The sequence below is a fragment of the Trachypithecus francoisi genome, unplaced genomic scaffold (assembly GCF_009764315.1).
Source record: "Trachypithecus francoisi isolate TF-2019V2 unplaced genomic scaffold, Tfra_2.0 Lachesis_group3, whole genome shotgun sequence".
Classification (NCBI taxonomy): Eukaryota; Metazoa; Chordata; class Mammalia; order Primates; family Cercopithecidae; genus Trachypithecus; species Trachypithecus francoisi.
Window position 1 is genome coordinate 110777296 of NW_022681468.1, and position 15985 is coordinate 110793280.

The following is a 15985-nucleotide window of genomic DNA, read 5'->3' on the forward strand; positions in this document are numbered from 1 at the left end:
CGTGGCTTATTATTACCGTAAGGACATAGACAACACTGAACATGGCTTAAAGGCTCTGCCTGGTCTTCACTAGCCTCAGCTCTCACCATGCTTCCTCTTGCTTTCTCTGCTCCAGCTGGCCCTCTTTGATACTTTTCTCCTTTTCACGCTCCTTCCTGCTACATGCTACTCTCTCTCTCTCTCTGCTTGGAATGCATTTCCTCCCCCTCTTAATCCAGCTAATTTAACATCCTTCAGGTTTTGACTTATTTTTCTTATTCCCCTGATAAAGTCAAACTCTTGCTCTGGATGTCAAGGTACCTGTGCCTATCCTTCATAGATCTTATCACTGTTGCAACTTTAGACTTATTTTGAGTAATGTTTTTGATTGCCATCTCTAATAGGTTGCAACATCTGTCAGCACAGAGATCATGACTGCTTTTGGTCACCACTATATCCCAGGTGTCTAGTATAGTGCTTGATGCTTAATAAATGCTTAATAATTTTTTATTTAATGAATGAAGAGTAGTAGAAATCACATACCTCTGCCTCCCAAGACATGTCAGTTGTTCTTTGCTCTTCCCAAATACTAACTAGAGGGGAATAGGCTAAAATGCAGTCAGGAAGTGAGAGAATCAGGAAGGGAAAAGCAAAGCAAAAGTTTAGAACTCTCAGTTTCTCTGCTTAGACTAGTTAAGTGTTAGAAAGTATACCTCCAAACCCAAAGCTGCTCTCTATGTAGTAGTAGAGGGTGAATGCAGTCTTATTCATCTGATATATCCTAAAACATTTGATGTGTCTAGAATCCTACTCCTTCAGGGCAGGCTTCCTGCCAACTCTGGCAGTCATCTAAGTGAGCTACAACTGTACTGCTATAAAGGATCCAAAATCTTGTACAAGTTCAGACACTTCTTTACACAGTCACTTCCTGTACTATACAAATGTACAGAATGCTTTTTTGTTTGTACAGATAAATCCACTTTCTACTGCATAGTCAACACAGTCAACATGAGGGAGTCAAGCAAGAGTTTCAAGCTCCTAGATATGACTCTTAGAAATACTGCTAGTTTCCCAGTGAAAATACAAAGAAAAGATTCAATGTCATACTAAGTGAAGAGATGACAATTTAAAAAATGAATATTTTAGTTTTATTGGTATATTTGGACCTTTGGGACATTTCGTGCTTTTTTTTTTCAATTATTAAGGCTTATTTGAATAAGTCAACTGGGGAAATTCAGAATTGAAAAGCAATTGCCTTTTAAAAGAAAGATATGGCAGGTTAATTTTCTCAATTTCTACATTTAGAACTGGTTAAAAGCAAAATCTTTGTTCAATAAACACAAATATTGTAACATTTATTTCAAATCTCTAATATGAACCATTAAGGCATCAAGAAAGAAATATTAATAAAGTGAAGAAAAAAGAGCAACCATTCCCATTTAATCAGTCTCAACCAGTTATTGAATTTCCTCATCTCACTTATTATAATCCATAATTATCTTAGTTTCATATCTGGACTTTCCCACAACACTATAAATAACAGTAAAGCAAAGACCGTCTCTGTTTTATGTTCCATGTCATCCTCAGTGAGCAGTCCAGTTCCTGACCTACTGCACTGAATCAGTGGCAACAGAATCACTAGCAATGCTGGTTAAAAATGCAGTTTCCTGAGACCCACTCTATTATCTACTGGCTCTTTTAGATGGAGATCTGGAATCTGCAATTGTAACACTTCTAGATGGCACTACTGCATACCAAAATCTGAGGACTTAAGTAAAATCTTCCATCTGTGGAAGAGCCATACACCTACACAAGTAACTAGAGTCACCAAAGTATTATTACTGCAAGGAATGCCTGAAATGTTAAAAATAGAAATATTAGACTAAAAGTTTGAAAGTTTAAAGTACAATAATAAAAAAATAAATAAATAATAAAGAAAAGAAAGTTTGTATCTTTGCTATATAAGAATGAGCTGCATCTGAAATGAAAATGGCTAACACCAAAATCTAAAGCTGTTACAGAGCATTTTTAAAACTCTAAATTATACAAATATGATGTACAAGTCACTAGGAAGCAGGAACTTCAACTTGTGAAAGGAAAATAAATCTTGGGGCCCCAAAATCACTAAGCTAAGAGGAAAAGTGAAGCTGGGAACTGCTTAGGGCAAACCTGTCTCCCATTCTCTTCAAATCCCTCTGCTCACTGAGATAAATGCATATCTGATTGCTTCCTTTGGAGAAGCTCATCAGAAACTCAAAAGAATGCAACCATTTGTCTCTTATCTACCTATGACCTGCAAGCTCACTCCCAGCTTTGAGTTGTCCCGCCTTTCCGGAAGGAACCAATATTCATCTTACATATATGTTGATTGATGTGTGTCTCCCTAAAACGTATAAAACCAAACTGTGCTCTGACCACCTTGGGCACATATTATTGGGACCTCCTGAGGCTGTGTCACCAGCACGCACCCTCAACCTTGGCTAAATGAACTTTCTAAATTAACTGAGACCTATCTCAGATATTGGGGTTCATAAACTTACTGACATTTTTATACTTAACACCAAGATTGTACCTTGAATATAGTATATACATTAACAGTTTAAATAAAATAACGAGTAAATATAATACGTAATCCACCTAACTGACAAAAATACAGATCAAAAAAGGTCAGTCCAAATGAAAAGTATAGGCTTAAGAAGATTTGTATTCATCACTCACTGAACAAATACTGGGAACCTACTACGTGCTAGTAGGCATTGATATTAGTTTTCTAAAAATAGAATGCTGAGATAACAAAAGACTTAGTTCCTGCTTTCATGAAACACTGAAACCAATCTAATGATAAATAACAGGACAGTACTTTGGGAGCTTACATAGAAGAATTTTACCTAATCTGAAAACTGGATGAAGTGTCAGAGAAGGCTTATTCAAGTGATAATTTAGTTGAGATCTACAGATTGAATGAGCTAAGAGAGGGAAGGAAAATTGCAGGTAGGGAAAATAGTATCTTGGAAGACTCTGAGATAAGGGAAACCTGGCACTTTCAAGGAAATGAAAAATGGCCCATGGGATGGAGCATAAAAGTGAAAAGGGCACTATAGTTAAAATGAATTAGAGAATTAAGTGATTTGTTTTATGTGACTACCAGAGCCGGTGCCAGAGGAAAAGGCAAGTAGGCAGGATAAAAAAGGAAACTTTATTAGGTGGCCAATGTATAGAAAGAGGAGGCGAGGTTCACTGGTCTCCAGCAGCGGAGCCCGAGGAAGTCGCTCTGGCCCTCTCGGGGGAGGTTCCCAGGTCCGCGTCTGAGGAGGGGGCCGAGGAAGTTTGCGCTGCCTGCCTAAGGGGAGCGGCTTTTATGTCTTGGGCCTGGGAGTGGGAGGGCCGTAGGCGGGATGTGGGCAGGTGGAGGGCCCTGCCTGGGCGTGGCCAGGTAGGCTTTGGTTTCCTCTGTGGGAGGTCATGCTGCGCCTGCACAGTTGACCTGTGTCTTCCCCAGGCGCGGGAAAGTTGGTGATGAAGAACCCGGAAGTACGGCATCTTAGTCACCTTTGTTCTTTGTTTCCCTCTTCCTCCGTCCAGACATTAAGTAGTGAGCAAACCATGCCCGCACATGGTTTTGATAAGGAGTCTGGTTTGTGTTAAACACAATGGGAAAGTTTAGGAGTATTTTAAGCAAAGAAGTGATAGGGTTTGGTCTGCATTTTAAAATCATTTGGGCAGGCTGAAGTATTGAAAACAGATCAAACTGCAAAAACTAGAGTAGATTCAGATATTATTATAAAGTGACTGCATTCCTCTAGGTCAAGCTTGTCAACCTGCAGCCTATGGGCTGCATGTGGCCCAGGACGGCTTTGAATGAGGTCCAACACAAATTCATAAAGTTTCTTAAAACATTATGAGATTTTCTTGTGATTTTTTTTTATTTTTATTTTTTTTTTTAAGCTCATCAGCTATGGTTGGTGTTATTGTATTTTATGTGTGGCCCAAGACAATTCTTCTGCCAATGTGGCCCAGTGAAGCCAAAAGATAAAACACCCTGGTCTACATGGTGGTAACAGTGGAAAGTAGATAAATATGAGATATTTTAGGAAGTTAAAAAAAAATAGAACTTTTTATATCCCTTTTTTCTTCTCACACTTTGTTAACCTAACTTAATTCGTATTTTTGTTTTTTTTTCAAGTTGTGACTTAACTAGTCTGTTGCCTATTAAATTGGTTCAACTTACATCAACTAAACAGTAATTTAAATAGCTAGAAAACTTTATTGACACCAGAAGAGTTGGGAGAAAAATAAGTAAAGCAAATAGTTACTAAATATTTACTTAACTGTAGTTATTCCTTCCATTTTACCATGGCATGCTTAAATTCTTGCTTGGGTTTAAGACTCTGAGCTGGAAGAACATTGTCATACATAGGATATTTTTCCAAATACTCAGTTGTGGGGCACAATACCCCAGAATTTTCATAAATCCTTGTGATTCCATGTGGACAATGATGTCGCCTGTGCAAAAAATCAATGGAAAGATTAACCTCAAAAAACATTTTGTGTTGTAATTGCATTTTAATCAGAGACCTCCAATAAACTCACAGTTTCTAAATTCTAGAGCTTTACTGAAAAACCAAAAACTGGGCTGGGTGCAGTGGCTCATGCCTGTAATCCTAGCACTTTGGGAGGCTGAGGTGGGCGGATCACAAAGTCGAGATCGAGATCATTCTGACTAACAGGGTGAAAGCCCGTCTCTACTAAAAATACAAAAAAAAAAAATTAGCTGGGCTTGGTGGCGGGTGCCTCTAGTCCCAGCTACTCCAGAGGCTAAGGCAGGGGAATAGCGTGAACCCGGGAGGCAGAGCTTGCAGTGAGCCAAGATCGTGCCACTGCACTGGAGCCTGGGTGACCCAGCAAGACTCAGTTTCAAAAAAAACAAAAACAAAAACAAAAAAACCCAAAAACTGTTTCCTCTGTAATGGTGTTTACAAAAACAATCTATAAATAATGGTCTATCCCTATGTGGTGGAAGCACAGCAATTAAGTGTCTCATAACAATTTAGTGTCTTGTTACACTATAGAAGCTGAAAAACTAATAGGGAATTTCCCAGGCTCTTGCAGAAAGGTTTCACATACAAATTAGGTTTCACCTGCTACATGTATTCACATGATACTTTGACTCAGAACAGAGCTACATAAGGAGAGAGTCAAGGCACAACATTTATTTTGCTTGCATGAACGTAATAGAGGCAACAAGAGATTGGAGTTAGAAATTGTTAGGTGGCATCTTGATTTGTGAGCTGGTTTTCTAACTTGGCAGCTTCTTGACCATGGAAGAGACGAGTGATTCTGGAGTCTACAGCTCTGTTGCAATTTTCTGATTATGGCAGAGGCTGTGGCCTCTTGTCAGTCCTGTTCTGTGGTAAAATTTTTGGAAGTTTTTCCTGGAAGCTTATTTTTAAAATGATTTCTTAGGTTCTTCCAAGTGAACTATATATATATATATATGTATACACTCCTTAATAAATTCCTTTTTGCCTAAACTAACGAAAGGAGGTTATGTTATCCATAATAACCTTGACCAATATATCATATAAGCTAATAGTATACAGTTATTTAAGAGAATGAGGGTGACCTTTATGCATGGTCACTGGAAGATGGTGAGATTGCAAATAGTAAAAAACTGGATTGTAGAATAGTATGCTCTGAATATTCTCCTTTTTGTTTAAAAAAAATAAAATCGATGCAGGCCAGGCGCAGTGGCTCATGCCTGTAATCCTAGCACTTTGGGAGGCCGAGGCAGGTGGATCACGAGGTCAGGAGATCTACTAAAAATACCAAAATTAACTGAGTGTGGTGGCATGAGCCTGTAATCCCAGCTACTCAAGAGGCTGAGGCAGAAGAATTGCTTGAACCCAGGAAGCGGAGATTGCAGTGAGCTGAGATTACGCCACTGCACTGCAGCCTGGCGAAAGAGTGAGACTCTGTCTCAAAAAAAAAAAAAAAAAAAATCAATGCACATGTAAAACAAGTCTTAAAGAACATTTGTTATCTGTGGAAGATAGAATTATGAAGGTGTTTTATAATATTATAGATATTTTACAGTATTATGGATTTTTATGACACCTCTTGTGTATTTATTGCATTATCAAAAAATAAAAATAAAACCCTTAAAAAACAAAACAACCACAACCAAAAACAAAGAAAAAGTAAAATCACACCATTCCAAGGGTAGCCCTCAACATAATGAAGACTGAATTTCCTAACAGTTGAATGAGAAAGGAACTTGCATTGAATGTAAATTAGGAAAAAAGTAAAAATTTTCTCCTGCACACCAGTCTGCAGATTCATACACCCAAAGTTACAAACTGTGTTTATTATGAGACTATCAAATAAACTGCTTTCCATCAACATGCAGGTGTTTTCTTTGAAGGGGATTGCAAACACGAAGGGACTGACACGTTCATATTTACTTAGCAAATAATGATCTAATCCCTGGGTCAACAGTGAAGCTGAGGAAGGAGAAGACTGTTTCTAGGTGATGGAAGATTGTTGGGGGGACTCAGTTGTATTCTAGGTTTCAGGGTGGGGACTACTGTACTGCCTTTTCAGTCAGGCGGATCCCAAAGAACTGCTGCCTGGACGGGAATGGGAATATGGTCTGACTGGGAGGACAGAAAACAGATGAAAGAAAGTGTGATATTGGTTGCAGACTCAGGGCCTTGAGCACTGTTCTTTCTCATCTTTGTGGTGAGGGATGACGGGGTGGAAATGCATTCTCCCAGTCGGATCACATCCCACTACTCACCAGTCTTATATCCCGTCGCTGCTTCACATATATTATTTACCCGGCCTGGGTGGCATTTTACTTTGCATCCTTGATTGGGAGTCTCAGGGGCTACGAAGAAACGTTTTACCCCCAGGTAACCGACGGCTGCGGAGCGAGTATTCGTGGAGCGGGATAAGTGGGGATGTCGCTGCGTCCTCGTCCCTTGATCTGCGGGGGACGGCCATTCTCAGAGTTCCAGAGGAGCCGGCTCCGTGTACCTAGGCCCTAGGTCGGCTCCCAAGCGCCCCGGCCCGCCACTACACCAGCCATTTCTTACCCGCAGATACAAATCTGACACAGACACCAGCTCCTCATGCTCTTGGCTCCCATGCCTTCCTCCACCGCGCCTCAGCATTTGCCGCTTCTTCACTCCCACAGTGCCCGCCGTAGTCAAGGCAACAGAGATATGCCTGGTGACAGACCCGGGGCCGGCTTCCGGTGGCGCCAGAGACGCGCGGGTGAAAGGTCGAGCGTCAGCCGGCCCCGCCCCCTGGCGCGCTGGCGTGCCAGACCCGCAGAGATCTTTGCGTTTCAGAAGCTCTTGGTGTGGCTGCGACCACAGAGGAGAAGCTGGGCTCGTGGGGCTGCTGCCGCCGGTGAGTGCGAGTTCGCGCTGGGGACTGGCATCTTCCTTGGCCAGCCTCTGGGCGGTGCTTGGAGGACCCAGCTCGCTGCGGCTCTGAGGCGGGAACGGGGACTGGGGCCGAGCCCTGGCTGGGAGCAGTGGTCTCCGGAGTGTCGCTTCCAGTCTGGGGCCGGGGCGGTGGCCTGTCTGTGTGGACCAGCGATTCTCAAAGAGAACGAATCCGGGACCCTGCCGAAATGAAGGGCATGTAGTGTAGAGGGTTTTCCTTTTTATTTAGAAAGGAATGAAAGACCGGCAGTGCACCTGCTTGGATAATAAGCACGTGACCCAAAATTTTGTTCGGGCTCCGTGGGCAGGAATAAAGCTGGGTATTCCACCTCGCGCGAGGACTAGCGAGAATGTCAGAATGAGGGACTTGGGGGAAGACTGAAGAGAGAAAGAGAGCATCTTCTTCAGCATCTTCTCTCCCTCCTGCATGCAACCCTTCCTGTACGTGGTCACTGGCCTGGAGAAGTTTACCCGAGTACTCCTCCACCGGCAGGGTTACTGGTGTCACTCTGCACCCAGCCGCCTCGAGCTGCGTAATTCATCGCAGCCTTCGGATCCGGAAGGATGAGCAAACTCCTTAAGTATAATCGTGCTAGGATATTGACTTCAGTGCTCGAACGGGACTTAGGCCTAGGTGGTGTGTCTCATCAATAAACATTCACTGGGTCTTAGTTTAAGGGGTTGAGAAGCCTTGCCACCTCCTAGCGTTTATTTTTTTCTTTTGCCCCGACCTTTAACCTCTGGGCTAATACTTACTTAATTTTTAGTCACAGGAAATAAGTAAACCATGGTGCTCAACGGTTTGGATAAGATGATTAATCTCCAGAAAAACACTGCCAACATCAGGAATATTTGTGTTTTGGCTCACGTTGACCATGGTAAGAATCCTTTTTAAGTGCTTGTTTTGATAAATAAGGGAGGTGTGTCTCTGTATGTCTCAGTGGAGTGAAGCTGTGGGCAGCTGAGAGTGGTGTTTGCTAAGAAGCAAGTCTTCTTTCCTTTAAAAGTTTTCTGTGATGTTAGGGAAGCCTGCTTTGCTATAAAGCGTTTGAATTGAACACAGTTACCTAGTGAGTAGCATTCTTCTTTATAGTATGTCATGTTGTTTTTTAAACCAGAACTTGAATTTTTTGTTTTTGAAATGGCTTTAAGTTGCTTGACAACTTTTCAGATGAGGGTGATTAGATCCACAGGGTTGCAGATAAGATTACAGCAATATAGAGTGCTAGCATCTGTGTCCTTCTAGATGATATTCTGTTCAAAAGTCTAATAAATCTCTTTTGTCTTTTGTCACCTAGCATAAGTAAATTGGAAATCTTTACTAATCCAATTCTTCTGACCAGATTTTAAATCTATAGGTATGATCCATGACCCCTTTTAAGAAATACATGGATTTGAATTGATGTCCCTATTTTATTTAACAGGAAAAACTACTCTGACTGACTGTCTTATATCTAGCAATGGAATCATCGCCAGCTGCCTAGCAGGCAAGGTATGTTCTTATTTTATAAATACTTGTCGCATTTCACTATTAGCTGTCAACAATGTAATGAACCATTTCCTGTGTTCTTTAGCGATCCAAAAGGGTATAAAACATTGTTCTTGCTTCTAAAAGCTGCCAATCCATTTTGCAAGATTAAACTGCTGACGAGTTACTTGTATATTGCTTTGTATTGCTTTATGTTAATATTTTATAAGTGCAAAAGTGAGTTTTTGCAACAAGCAAATGATACACAATTTTGGAAGCTTTACCAGAGTCTTTTTTTCTTGAGGTACCATGAGGGAATCTCTCTTCTTTGCAAATTAAAGTATAAAAGTAAAACACTATTTTTCACTAACTAAAATGAATCACAGATGTTATTGAAGGATTATAGTTCCACACAATCATATAGGGAGAATTCTTACTACTACACAAGAGAAAAAAAGATTTTCATTATAAGAGAGTAAACAGAAGCGAATCTCTCTCCCTCACCAAACCAGCCTTGGTTTTCAAAATGGAAGCAAGAAGTTGGACACTGAGAGATGGATGTAATAGCGTACAATAGTATGAATGTAAGTTCTAGCTAATTGCAGAAAATTGATTTTCTCCCTCTAAATATGCCTATGCTCATATGCCTGGAATATTTATTTTCTGTTCTGAAATATTTATTGATAACATTCTAGCAATATCTTTAAAACATCATAATCTTTACCATCTGTTTTTAGTTTTTTATGATACTTAAGAAAAAAACAAACGAGAACAATCAATGCTGTCCACATTATCTGGCAGCTCCATTATTGCCGTTAGATGTTTCCTCAGCTTACTTTTTATGTCTAGCCACTAAAATCTATTTAGAAAGTTTATTCTCTTCTGAACAGGTTTAAGTCCAAGAAGTGCCTGCATGCACTTGTGCACTGTTTGTATACACAGCGCCAACCCCATTTTAATATAGTCAGCTGTTCTGGTTCTTCTTTGAGGACAAAAGTCTTGAGTTGCTTTTGCTAGTTCTTTTTCCTGGTACTTGGGAATGCTCCCTGTGGTGTCTTGTGGTACCAACGAATTGGAAACCACTTTCAGAAAGTCAGGGGACATCATCCTGGGCCTCAGCTTTTTCAATCTACATATCACCACTCTACTCCCATGGTTTTAATACTACCTGTATGCTGGCGACTCCCAAACTTGAATCTCTACTTCGGACCTCCTTTCAAACACCAAACCACATATTTATCTGCCTACTAGATGTCTTTATTTGGATGTCCCTCAGATAAATGAAAACCTAGCATGCCCCAATTGGTTATCTCACTCAGACTCACATTCCCCAGAAATAACATATCAACAAAGTTTCTATTATGAATTTGGCATCTCAGGCTAACATTGTTTAATTGACTTTCTCTCCCTCATTTCCATCTCTCCTTTTCAAGTAGTTTTCAAATACTGTTGATATTACCTTCCAAATATTAATTTCTTCCTTCTTGAAGCAAACATGGAATGAATGGCAAACTGATAAAATTGTCAAAAATAAGAAAAAGAAAAAAGAAGAAATCACAATGTAAAATAAACATCTATAAGGTCTGTAGTGCTATTCTCTTTCATTCTTGGTATTTGTAATTGGTTTCGTCTCTCTTTTGCTTTATTAACTTTATTATCTTTTAATAGAACCAATTTTTGGTTTCACTTTTTTCTGTATTGTTTTTCTGTTTTCAAATTTATTGATTCCTGCTGTTATCCTCATTTATTTCCTTTTACTTTGCTTTGGATTTAATTTGCTCTTATTTTTCTAGAATCATACAATGAAGGTTCATCAGTCTACTGATGATTTAAGACTTTCTTTTCTAATATGAACCTTAAATGCTATAAATTTTCCTCAAAGCATTACTTTAGATGTATCTTTCAGATTTTGATGTATTATATTTTCATTTTCATTAAATTCAAAATATGTTCTAATTTCTTTTGTTACTTTTGCTTAAAACCACTAGTTATTTAGGAATTTGCTGTTTAACTTCCAAATATTTGGGTATTTTCCACCTTTTTTTCTATTATTGATGTCTAATTTAATTCTGTTGTGATCAAAAACACACATTGCATGATTTCAATTCTTTTATATTTGTTAAGGTTTGTTTTATGACTCTGAATATAGTTTATCTGGATGAAGCTTTCATGTGCACTTGAAAAGAATGTGTATTCTGTTACTGTTGGCAGAAGTGCTTGACAAATGTCAGTTTGGACAACATCGTTGATAGTTTTGTTCAGGTTTTCATATCCTTATTCATTTCCCGTCTATGTTCTATAGATTACTTAAAGAGAATGTTGAAGTCTCCAACTACAAATGCATATTTTTTATTTCTTATGTTAGTACTATAAGTTTTTGCTTTGTATATTTGAAGCTTAGGATATTGTTTGGGAAGTGTAAGGTGGATGTGTGGTGGTTTCTCTGTTGTCCTGGTCCAGTTTCAGTCTTAGGCAGGCCCTGTGCCCCTGGGTCTCAGAAGCAGGGCTCTTGCAGAGCACCTGCCCCTTCACTTGATGTAGTAGGTCTCTAATTGTTGGTCCCAAGACAGTTTCCTGTTCTTTCTTCATGTTCAAGGTTTAGTTTTATTTTGCTTCTTGTTGTTGTTTTTCCTTTATCTTTCATCAAGTTGCAATACATCTTCACCTATTCACTAGGGTTGTCAGAGTGATGCCTCTCCTGCAGTGGATTAATGCTTTTGTTCTGTAGGTTAGAGGTATTCAAATGCAGCTTCCTGCTTTTTTTTTCTTTTGCAACAACAACCATTCTTCTCTCCATGCCTGCACTATAAAGGAAACTTTCTGTGGTCTCCAGCCTTTCCCCCAATCTTTCTGATGATCACACAGTGAACATCCATGGGGAAGTGTCTATGAGTCGTTTTGGAATCCCCCTTTAGTGTCTGAAGTTTTCAGAGCTTCTATACTCTCACAGTAGCTCATACTCAAGTCTTTAGCAATTAGTTAAAGATATAATGAATTATTTTATACACTTGTGTAACAGCTAGTCTCATTCCATGCCCTGCTTTGGGTGAAACAGTGCTTGCCTCCTCTCTCAACTGGGTAGAAGTTGTTTTTCCCTAAGTATCAGGTTAATTGGTTAACCTGTGATCTCAACTTTCTAAAGGATTCATACACATTTATGATTTTGTAGATTATCTGGCTTTTTCTTATTGTTATGTAGGGAACATAGTATTTCTGGCATTCTGCATCATACACAGAATCTGAAAATTCTGGATTTCTTTATGGTGAGGTTTAAAATTACACCTTGAATTCTACAAATTCAAATTCCTTTACAGATATAGGGCTATTTTGACTTTTTATTTCTTCTTGGGTTACTTTTGGTAAATTGTATTTTTCAAAAAAAAGTTATTCATTTTAAGTAAGTTGTAAATTATTGGCATATTTTAAAAAATAATATATATTCAATGTGTGAAAAATCAATCTTTGAGTTTTAATCACAATATTTTGTTCATTTACACTTAGTGTAATGATCTAGCTGGGCTTAAGTTCACTGTATTGCTATTTGCTTTTGATTTTTCCCTTCTTTGCTCCCATACCCCTTATTTCCTGCCTTATTTTGCATTCATAAATGGCATTTGTATTATTCCACTTTACTATTAGAATTTTGACTTTCTATATTTTAAAAATAAAAATGAATTTTTGAACCTATTATGAGATTTTTCTGGCTCAAATTTAAATGGATATTTTTACCAATACTAGCATGGAAGAACCTGTAAGCAATTTAATTCTATTTAAATCCTCTTGCCTTTTGTACTACTGTTCTAACATATTTTACTTTTATACTTGTGTAAAAGCATAATATAGTAATTTTGACTTTATGTTGTCAATATTCTTTTATACTTACACACATATTTGCTCTTTCTGTGTATTTCATCCCTTCCTGCATTTCATGCTTCTATCTGGAAGAAGTTTTCTTTTAACTGAAGAATTTCCTTTAATGCTTTTTGTAGTAGGTATCTCAGCTTTTTCTTTTTTTGTCTGAAAACATTTTTACTTTGCTTTAATTTTTCAAAGCTATTTTTACTAGATATACAGTTCTCAGATTTGCTGGCTTTAAAATTCTAGATCCTTCTCGCACCTTTAGCACTTTAAAGTGTCATTTCATTGTCATTTAACTTCCATAGTTTGTGTTGAAAAGTCACGTATCATTCTGTTTAAAAGTCAGATATAACTTTTTCTTTTTGTAGATAATGTACAGTTTTTCACTTGCTACTCTTAAGACTTTATCTTTACTTGGTTTTCAGAAGTTTGACAGTAGTTGTTTAGGGTGGTTTCCTATGTGTTTATTTTGGAGTTTGCTGAGCTTCTTGAATCTGTGGGCTGATTCTTTCAATTTTGGAAAAGTCTTGACCATTATCTCTTCAAATATCTCCTGATTCTTCATAGGCCTCATAACATTTTACTATATGCTGAATGTTGTGTATAAGAGAATCATAAAAACTAGAATCTATGTTATTTCCAACAGGAGACAATTTACTCTTTCCTATGTTAGAACACGGGGGAGAACACTTCATTCTTGCCAAAATCTGAGCTAGATTGGTGCTCAATGGTACCTTTAGTTAGACATAGTCTTATTCTAGTTTCAAATGTCTCAAGAACAAGACTTGAGGTGTGTTTGTAGTAAGGCCCTCATTCTGGTGGAACTCTCTCCTAAGCATTTACTTCCAAATAAGACTGTGGGATATTCCTGTGGGATTTTTCTGACTCAGTCTTCTAGCACACCATACCCTCTCCCCTTCAAACACTCAGTGAATGTCTTACATTGAAAAGCAGCTATGTATCTGGGGCTCTTCTAGATTTGCTAGTCCTAGCAGCCCACATTCAAGTGTTCCACTGCTTTCTCTTTCCCCTACTAGAGTTTCTTTGTTTATGCCAAGCTCAATCCTCAGCATAGGCCTAGACTTGACAAGTGTTCCCAGAGAAATAAATGGCTGGCCATATCAACTCACTGAGGAAGGGCTCCTATCTCTCTGAAATTTTAGTGTTTTGCTTCTACAACTGTCTGGTGCCCTTAAAAGAAGATTTTAAAAAATCTATACTTATGTCAAGGCCCTCAGTCTGGCAATCAAGGGTCTTCCCATACTGATCTCAATTTACCTTTATAGAATTACACCGCAGTCTCTCATCCCTGAAAACTTCTGATCCTCACCATGTCTACTGAATAACTGTTTCATTTTTCTGGTTCTATGCTTTTTTTACTCATTTCATTCCAGTTTTTAGAATATCCCTCCTCTTTCTACATATCAATGCTTACTAGTCTCTGATGCATTCTTAGCCTGGCCTGAAGTGATAACTTACCAAGTTTAAATTCTTGAAGTGCTGTTTGTTCCACTAATTTTCTTCTGAACAGTGTCTTCCCCGATGATGTCTCATATTGGTGTCTAGTATACCAATTTCGTTTTTCATGCTATTGCTTTTTAAATTCTCAATTATAAAGTTTCCTTTTATATAGTCAATTTTATTTTTAAATAAACATTGTATATATTTAAAATGTACATGATTTTTAACATGTGTATACACGCACAGTAAAATGATTACTTTAGTAAAGTGAAAAACATATCCATCTCCTCACAGTAACCTTTGTGTATGTGTGCATGTGTGTGTGTGTGTGTGTATGCATGTGTGTGTGTCTGTGTGTGGTGAGCACCTGAAATCTATTCTCAGGAAATTTCCAGTATACAGTACAGTATTATCAACTATAGTCATGATGTTGTACATTAGATCTCTAGATTTATTCATCCTATACAAATTCAACTTTATACCTCTTGCCCGATATTTCCCCATTTCCTCACTTCTCTGCCCCGGTAAGCATCATTCTATCCTCTGCTTCTATGTATTCAACTCTTTTAGATTTATACATTATTATGTATATTATTACATAATATATAATGGAATATATGTTTAGTGTATATATATATATTCATACATATATTTACACATCATAATTATCCATTCATTGATTGATGCACATTTAGGTTGTTTCTTATCTAGGTTATTGTGAATAATGCTGCAGTAAATAAGAGTGGAGATATTTCTTCAAGATACTGATTCATTTCCTTTGAGTATACACTAGAGAAGTTGCTGGATCACATGAAAGTTCGATGTTTAATTTTTTGAGAAAACTTCGTGTTGTTTTCCATATGGCTGTACCAATTTACATTCAAACCAACAGGGTACAAGGATTCCTTTTTTTCTACATCCTCGCCAACACTTGCTATCTTTTATCTTTCCTATAATAGACATCCTAACAGGTGTGAGATGATATCTCATTGTGGTTTTGATTTGCATTTATCTGGTGATTGGTGATGTTGAGTATCTTTTCATATATCTATTGAACATTTGTATGTCTTCTTTGGAAAAATGTTTATTCAGGTGCTTGGTCATTTTTTAATGCACATTTTTTTTTGCTATTAAGTTTCTTATTATTTTAAATATTAACCCCTTATGTGATACATGGTTTGCTCATATTTTCTACCAATTCATAGGTTCCAATTTTTTGTTGATTGTTTCCTTGCTGTACAGAAACTTTGTAGTTTAGTTGAACCCATTTGTCTATTTTTACTTTTGTTACCTGTGTTTTGGGAGTCATATCCAAAAAACCATTGGCAAGGTCAAAGTCAAGGAAATTTTCCATGTTTTCTTCTAGGAATTTTATGGTTTCAGGTCTTGTGTTTAAGACTTCAATTCACTTTGAATTGATTTTTATTTATGGAATAAGACTTCAATTTTGTTCCTTCATATGTGGATGCGTAGTTTTCCCAATACCATTTATTTCATTTATTTGAATTTCAGATTCAGGGATTATATGTGAAGGTTTGTTACTTGGGTATATTACGTGATGCTGAGGTTTAGGCTTCTAATGATTCCATCATCCGATTGGTGAACACAGTACCCAACAGGTAGTTGTTCATCCTTTGCATGCTCCCCTCCCTCTCTTCTTTTGGTATCTCCAGTCTTTATTGTTTCCGTCTTTGTGTCCATGTATACCTAATGTTTAGCTCCCACTTACAAGTGTGAACATGCACTATTTGGTTTTCTGTTTCTGTGT

General features: G+C 38.0%; 1 protein-coding gene, 1 long non-coding RNA gene and 1 pseudogene across 8 annotated transcripts in view; 2 read left to right on the forward strand and 1 right to left on the reverse strand.

The window, feature by feature from the left end:
* Positions 1 to 7254, reverse strand: part of LOC117070326 — a 22837-nt pseudogene extending 15583 nt beyond the window's left edge.
* Positions 1 to 15985, forward strand: part of LOC117070328 (A disintegrin and metalloproteinase with thrombospondin motifs 7-like) — a 684711-nt gene that overhangs the window by 617173 nt on the left and 51553 nt on the right.
* Positions 7252 to 15985, forward strand: part of LOC117070331 — a 32881-nt gene continuing 24147 nt past the window's right edge. For 6 of the 7 annotated variants that reach the window (XR_004431873.1, XR_004431871.1, XR_004431876.1 and 3 more), the window contains exons 1-3: positions 7252 to 7392; positions 8198 to 8308; positions 8855 to 8922. This is a non-coding gene — a long non-coding RNA (uncharacterized LOC117070331). Of the gene's footprint in view, positions 7393 to 8197; positions 8309 to 8854; positions 8923 to 8965; positions 8968 to 15985 lie in introns of all 7 variants that reach the window. The other variant, XR_004431874.1, reaches the window with a different exon arrangement.